This window comes from Myotis lucifugus, unplaced genomic scaffold, assembly GCF_000147115.1.
Source record: "Myotis lucifugus unplaced genomic scaffold, Myoluc2.0 scaffold_787, whole genome shotgun sequence".
Taxonomy (NCBI): domain Eukaryota; kingdom Metazoa; phylum Chordata; class Mammalia; order Chiroptera; family Vespertilionidae; genus Myotis; species Myotis lucifugus.
Window position 1 is genome coordinate 130679 of NW_005871835.1, and position 8090 is coordinate 138768.

Below are 8090 nucleotides of genomic sequence, written 5' to 3' on the forward strand. Positions count from 1 at the left end.
TTTAAATATATATTTTATTGTTACCCCATGCAGTGCAACCCCTACCAACCCACCCCCATGTCTTCACCACTCTATTGTCCATGTCCATTGGTTATGAATATAAGAATATAAGTTCTTTGGTTTATCTCTCCTCAACCCCTTACCCCCACATCGAGGTATGTCAGTCTATTCCTTGCCTCCATGCTTCCTTTTTTATTTTGTTGGTCAATTTGTTTTATGCATTAGATTCTATAAATAAGTGTGATCATGTGATATTTGTCTTTCTCAGATTGGCTTAATTCTCTTAGCATAAGAGTCTCCAGGTCCATGCATGCTGTCCCAAAGGGTAAAAGATCACTCTTTTTTACAGCTGCATAGTATTTCATTGTGTAACTGTCCCACAGCATTTTTATCCATTCATCTACTGATGGGCATTTGGGCTGTTTTCAAACATTGGCTATTATAAATTGTGCTGCTATGAAGATAGGGGTGCATATATTCTTTCTGATTGGTGTTTGGGGATTTTTAGAATATATTCCCAGAAGAATGATAGCTAGGTTCGATGGCAGTTCCATTTTTAATTTGTTTTTAGTAAACGTCATACAGTTTTCCATAGTGGTTATGTGTATCTGCATTCCCACCAGAAATCTCCACATCCTCTCCAGCACTTGCTAATTGTTAATTTATTGTGACAGGTATGAGGTGATAGCCATTGTGGTTTTAACTTGCATTTCTCTGATGACTAGTGATTTTGAGCAGTTTTTCAAATGTCTCTTGGCCTTTTGTATATCCTCTTTGGAGAAATGTCTATTCAGATCTTCTGCCCATATAATAATTGTATTGTTTGTCTTACTTTTGTAGATTTGTGCGATTACTTTATATATTTTGATATTAGCCCCTTACCAGATATACCATTGGCAAATATGTTCTCCCATACAGTGAGTTCCTTTTTCATTTTGATGGTGGTCTCTTTTGCTGTGCAGAAGTTTTTATTTTAATGTAATCCCATTTGTTTATTTTTTCTTTGTTTTTCTTTCCCAAACAGATGTATCAGCAAAAATTCTGCTATGTGTCTGAGATATTATTACCTATGTTTTCTTCTAGAAGTTTTTATGGTTTCATAGCTTATATTTAATTTTTTATCCATCTTGAGTTTATTCTTGTGTATGGTGTAAGTTGGTGGTCTAGTTTCAACCTTTTTGCAAGTGTCTGTCCAGTTTTCACAACACATTTTGTTGAAGAGACTATCTAGATTCCACTGTATGCTCTTGCCTCCTTTTTCAAATATTAATAGAGCATAATGGCTAGGGTCAATTTCTGGGTTCTCTGTTCTCTTCCATTGATCTGTATACCTACTCTTGTGCCAGTAACAGGCTGTTTTGAGCACAATGGCAATATAGTATAACTTGATATTTGGTATTGTGATTCCTCCAACTGTGTTCTTCTTTCTCAGGATTGCTGCAGCTATTCAGGTCTTTTATGGTTCCATATAAATTTTTGGAGTATTTGTTCTGGTTCAGTGAAGCATGCTGTTGGTATTCTAATAGGGATGACATTGAATCTATAGATTGCTTTGAGTAGTGTAGACATTTTGATGATGTTAATTCTTCCAATCCATGAACATGGAATACTCTTTTTTTGTATCTCCTTTTATTTCTTTTTTCATTGTCCTATAGTTTTCCAAGTAAAGGTCTTTTACCTTCTTGATTAAGTTTATTCCTACATATCTTTTTGTTGTTGTTGTTGCAATAATAGATGGGATTGTTTTTGTTTATTTGTTTGTTTCTCTGAGAGTTTATTATTGATTTATAAAAATGCAATCGATTTCTGGATGTTAACTTTGTATCCTGCTACATTGCCTAATTCATTTATAAGGTCTAGTAGTTTCCTGGTGGAGTCTTTATGGTTTTCTATGTACAATATCATGTCATCTGCAAATTCAATTTTACTTCCTCCTTTGCATTTTGGATACCTTTTATCTCCTTGTCTGAATGTCATAGCTAATTATTGGTAAGTGATTGTTATCTTTCATTTTGTTTATGTGATGTATCACAGTAATTGATTTGCAAATATTGCACCAGGCTTGCATCCCCAGAATAAAACCCACTTGATCATGGTGTATGATTTTTTTAATATATTGCTGGATCTTATTTGCTAACATTTTGTTGAAGATTTTAGCATCTGTGTTCATCAGGGATATTGGCCTATAACTTTCTTTCTTTCTTTATCAGGTTTTGGAATAGGATAATGCTGGTTTCCCAAAAGGGGCTTGAACGTGTTCCTTCCTCTTGAATTTTTTGGAATAGTTTGAGGAGGATAGTTCTTCTTTGAATGTTTGGTAAAATTTTCCTACAAATCTGCCCATTCCAGGACTTTTGTTTGCTGGGAGTTTTTTAATTACTGCTTTGATTTCATCAGTTGTTTATTGGCCTATTCTGCTTTTGTGATTCTTCCTGATTGAGTTTTGGAAGATTGTATGTTTCTAGCAATTTTTCCATTCTGCCCAGGTTGTCCTGTTTGTTGGCATATAGTTGTTACAATTCTTTGTATTTCTGTGGTGTCCATTGTTATATCACTTTTTTTATTTCTGATTTTATTTATTTGAGTCCTCTCTCATTGTTTCTCAATGAGTCTAGCTAAGGGTTCATCGATCTTGTTTATCTTTTCAAAAAACAAGCTCTTGGATTCATTGATCCTTTCTACTGTTCGGATTGTGTGGTTTTTTTTTAGTTTCTATGTAATTTATTTCCACTCTAATTTTTATTATTTTCTTCCCTCTACTTCCTCTGGGCTTTTCTTGCTGTTCTCTTTCTAATTCACATAGTTGTATGATTAGAGAGTTTATTAGTGCTTTTACTTGTTTCTTGAGGTAGGCCTGTAATGTTATGAATTTCTTACTCAGGACTGCTTTTGCTGTGTCCCATCAGTTTTTGGTGGTTGTGTGTTCATTTTCATTTGTTTCCAGAAAGTTTTTAATTTCTTGCTTGATCTCATTGGTAATACATTCATTGTTTAATAACATGCTCTTTAGCCTTAACATATTTGGGTGCTTTAGGGTGTTTTTTTTACTGTAGTTGATTTCTAATTTCATTTCATTTGATCTAAGAAAATGCTTGATATGATTTCAATCTTCTTGAACTTGTGGAGACTTGTTTTGCATCCTAATATGTGGTTTATCTTTGAGAATGTCCCATGTGTGCTTCAGAAGAATGTATATTCTGTTGATTTGAGATGAAATGTTCTGTAAATATCAGTTAGATCCGTCTAATTTAGTGTGTTATTTAAGGCCTTTATTTTCTTGTTGATTTTTTGTCTGGAATATCTATGCAGGGAAGTTGGTGGATTATTAAAGTCTCTTACTATGACTGTATTGTGTGCTGTTTTGTCTCTCCTTTAAAGTCCATGAAGAGTTTTTTTTATATATTTGGTTGCTCCTGTATTGGGTACATATATGTTTATAAGGGTTATATTTTCTTGTTGAATCATTCCATTTACTATTATCTAGTGGCCTTCTTTGTCTTTTGTGATGGCCTTCATTTTGAAGTCTATTTTGACTCATATGAGTATTGTTACCCAAGCTTATTGTTTTCTTTCCATTTCTGTAGAATATTATTTCCTATTCTTTCACTTTAAGTCTGTGTTTACCTTTTGTTCTGAGTTGGATCTCTTGTGGACAGTATATATATGGGTTATGTTTTTTTATCCATTCAGTCACCCTATCTTTTGCCTGGGGAACTTAATCCATTTACATTTAAGGTTATTATTGATAGGTATTTATTTATTACCAATTTTATTTTCTTTATGCCTATGATGCTCTCTCTCTCTCTCTCTCTCTCTCTCTCTCTCTCTCTCTCTCCTCTCCTTTTCTTCTCCTTAAAGAAGTCCCTTAACATTTCTTGCATTGCTGGTTTGGGGATAATGTACTACTTTAACTTTATTTTTTATATTTTCTGGAAAGATTTTTATTTCACCTTCAATTTTAAGTGATAATTTTGCTGGATACAGTAGTCTTGGATGTATGCCCTTGCTTTTCATTACTTTGAATACTTGATGCCATTCCTTTCTGAAGTGTTTCTACTGAGGAGTCAGCTGACATTCTAATGAAATCTCATTTGAAGATAATTTTTGTTCTCTCTTGCTGTCTTTATGACTCTTTCTTTGTCTTTAACATTTTCCATTTAATTCTGATGTGTCCAGGTGTGGGTCTCTTTGGGTTCATCTTGATTGGGACTCTCTGTGCTTCCAGAACTTGTGTGACATTTTCTGGCACCAGGTTGGGGAAGTTTTTTATCATTATATCTTCAAACAGGTTCTCTATCCATTGCTTGCATTCTTTTCCTTCAGGTATTCCTATGACCTTTATGTTGTTGCTTTTTGTGTTGTCCCAGAGCTCTCTTAGGCTATCTTCCTGCTTTATTATTTTTTTTTCTATTTGCTGCTTTAATTTGGTATTTATTTTTATCTTGTCTTCCAAATCTCTCATTTGATCCTCTGCTTCAGCCAACAATGATCTGATCCCACTTGTGCCTTTAGATCATCAATGAGCTTGATATTTTTCTTTATAATATTAAGATTTTTCCTCTACTTGTGATGATGCGTTAATCCACATGAAGAAAGTTTCATTTATCAGAGCACATGTCCCTCCTACTTCTGCTATTAGCATATTTAGGACCTTTTGATTCTGAAGGACCACAGATGCTAAGGGGTTTAGTGATTTCTGTTGGGCTTCAATAACCTGCTGGACTAGTCAGTTTGTTTCAGATCCTTGACCCACTTATTTGGGTATTCCCATGAGACATTGTGTCTCTCATAGAAATGAGTACCTCCCTGAGGCAACCAGAAAGAGCTTCCCCAAATGGTGGCATTTGGCATATCAGATGAGCTAGAGATAATTAAAAGGAAAACATTTCTAAAGACTATGGAGTGATTGCAATACTCCCAGAAAATCCATCCCAATAAGGGTCCTGTTGAATCATATGACTTAAAGCAAATAGAAGTATCTCCCATTATTGCGGACATTGCCCCTACCCTATGCATGTGTGAGTGTGTCTCCCTGCTCACTAGTGCATAGCTGGGTTACTCTGATATACTGGATGTCCCCTTCCCTTCTCTTGGAGTGTGGGAGGCATTTCTCCATTTCAATTCCAGCCAGGATCCATGTTTGAGCTGTATGTTCCAGGGACAAGGGAAGAGCCATCAATGGGAATTGGTCAGGGTGTTTTCGATTGTACACTTTGGGGGAAAACCCAGCAATTAGAATAATTTCCCGCTTTGACCATAAGTGACAGAACTGGGGCCATGAGGTGGTGATATGCATAGTCACTATAGGTTGTGAGGAAAAGAAGGAGCAAAATATTTAAGTCCAATGGAGCCATTGTTAGAAGAATTTTAAAGTTGGATCATGGAGTAGTGTGATTCTCCTGCTCCAGGTGTACAATTTAAAAGTACACAATACCCAAAAATGTATAAGTGTGTAAGTCAGACCAAACCCTGTCTGGAGTGTTAGGGATTTTAATCACCCAGAACAGTGTTTCCTTCTAAAGGCTGGGTTCAATCATTACTTATCTGGAATCTATGGGGTTTGCTGGTCCTCTCCAGAAGAGGAGTTTCAGGTCCTCCAGGGCTCACAGGAAAACCGGTGACTGATCTGGTGTCACTAGATGTTCTTCCTGGTCTTCCCCCTCCTCAGCTGTATCTGGTGTCCAAGCTTTCACTCTCGAGTAGTGAATCCAGGAGTCAATCCCACTGACCTTGACTGCAGTGAGTGTAGACAGGATTACTGTATATGGCCCTTCCCAAAGAGGGCTGAGGGTGGATGGAAGAGAAGGGAGAGACTTTAACAGTACTAAATCTCCAAGGGAGAAAAGGGATTTGCCAATTTCCCTGGTGCAGGCCTCAGCAAGCTGTTGTAAAGTCTGCTGAAATCTGGCCAGGACAGGATATCTAAGGGGGTTTCTCTCAGGTCCTCCTTTGCAGCATAAGTCTGAAGTATAATCTGTTCACAGTCATGGGTAATGTCTTCACCTTCTTCTGGGAGGAAAGTGAATGGATTAACAGTGGGTCAAGTTTTTAATTGGACAGCTGGTCCATCTAACAAGAGTGCCTGATATTGAGAAGGCGGTTGTGTGAAAGCCAAAGTCCTCCCTTAGAGGCTAACAGAGTGGCTCCATTATGAGGAGTATAGACAGTTAAATCTCTCCCCAAGGTTAACTTAGTGGCTTCTGGTATCAGCAGGGCTACTGCCACTACAGCTCAGATGCAGGATGGCCAGCCCTTAGCTATGATATCTAATTCCTTATTCAGTTATCCCACTGGTGGGCACTGAGTCAAGACCACCAAGGCCATGTCTCTTCTTTCCGTTACATATCGATTGAAATACAGGCTGGTGGGAAGGCTCAGGGCTGAAGCCTGAAGGAGGCCCTGCTTGAGTTGCTTAAAAGCCAATTCAGCTGCTGGCTCCCACTCCAGCAAAGTAAAGTTTCCTTTATGAGCTTCTTTAATCATCCTATATAATAAAAGGCCAGGGACCATAAGTATAACAACCGGAATGACCACTCGACTGGTCACCATGAGGTGCATTGACCACCTCTCAGGACCTCCACCCCCTGGCCCGAGAGTGGTCACAGGCGAGGCGGTGAGCAGTGGGACTGGGGACTGGCAAGCAGGCTGAATGGCTGACCTCTTGGTCCCTCCCTCTGGCCTGCAGGCTAAGATGGATCAGCGAATGTGAACAGCAGAACAGGGGTGGGTGGCAGGAGGATCGGGCTGGCTGTCAGGCCCTTGGGATCCCCAGCTAATCCCAAGCTGCCCAGGGGCTCAGGCCAGCTGGAAAGCTGGCACCAGCGACTTCACCTCCATGCACACATGGTTGCTCGGGGGTTCAGGCTGGCTGAAAATCAGGTACCAGCAGCGTTTGGCCTGGGGACTGGCCAACGGGCAAAAGATGGTCCTGATCCCAGGCTGACCTAGGGACCCTACCCGCATGATTTTGTGCATTGGGCCTCTAGTCTGACATAAGGGACTAGCAATCTTCCTATACCCTAGAAGACATAATCTACAAAATCCTGTTATGTATTAAGGTACAGGGCAAGGAGAAGGAAGAAATAGGCTTGACCATATCTTCCCCCTCGGCCCTACTTCCTTTTTTTAAAACCAAGCCAGTATTTGTTACAGATGACTGGCTAAGTTGTACCTTAGACCTCAAGACTTTATTATTTAATTTTTAAAAATCTTTATTGTTGAAAGTATTAAATATGTCACTTTTTCCCCCAATTGACACCATTAAACCCCCACCCCCACCCCAGGCCTTCACCACCCTATTGTCTGTGCCCATGGCTTATGCATATATGCATATAAGGTCTTTGGTTGATTCCCTCCCTCTGAGATTCCACATTCTGTTCCATTCTTCCATGTCTCTAGATCCACTCCATTCATCAGTTTATTTTGTTATTTAGTTCCACGTATGAGTGAGATCATGTGATACTTGTCTTTGTCTGACTGACTCATTTCACTTAGCGTGATACTCTCCAGGTCCCTCCATGCTGTCTCAAAGGGTAAGAGATCCTTCTTTTTTACTGCTGCATAGTATTCCATGGTGTAGATGTACCACAGCTTTTTAATCCACTCACCTACTGATGGGCACGTGGGCTGTTTCCAGAATTAACTATTGTAAATTGTGCTGCTATGAACATAGGGGTGCATACATTCTTTCTGATTGCTGTTTCAGGTTTTTTAGGATATATTCCTAGAAGTGGGGTCACTGGGTCAAATAGCAGTTCCATATTTAGTTTTTTGAGGAAACTCCATACTGTTTTCCATATGGCTGCACCAGTCTGCATTTCCACCAACAGTGTACTAGGGTTCCCTTTTCTCCACATCCTCACCAGCACTTCTCATTTGTTGATTTGTTGATGGTAGCCATTCTGACAGGTGTGAGGTGATAACTCGGTGTTGTTTTAATTTGCATCTCCCTGATGTTTAGTGATTTGGGACATTTTTTCACATGTCTCTGGGCCATTGACATGTTCACTCTGGAATAGTGTCTATTCAGGTCCTTTGCCCATTTTTTAATTGGATTGCTTCTTTTCCTTTTGTTAATTTGAATTAGTTTT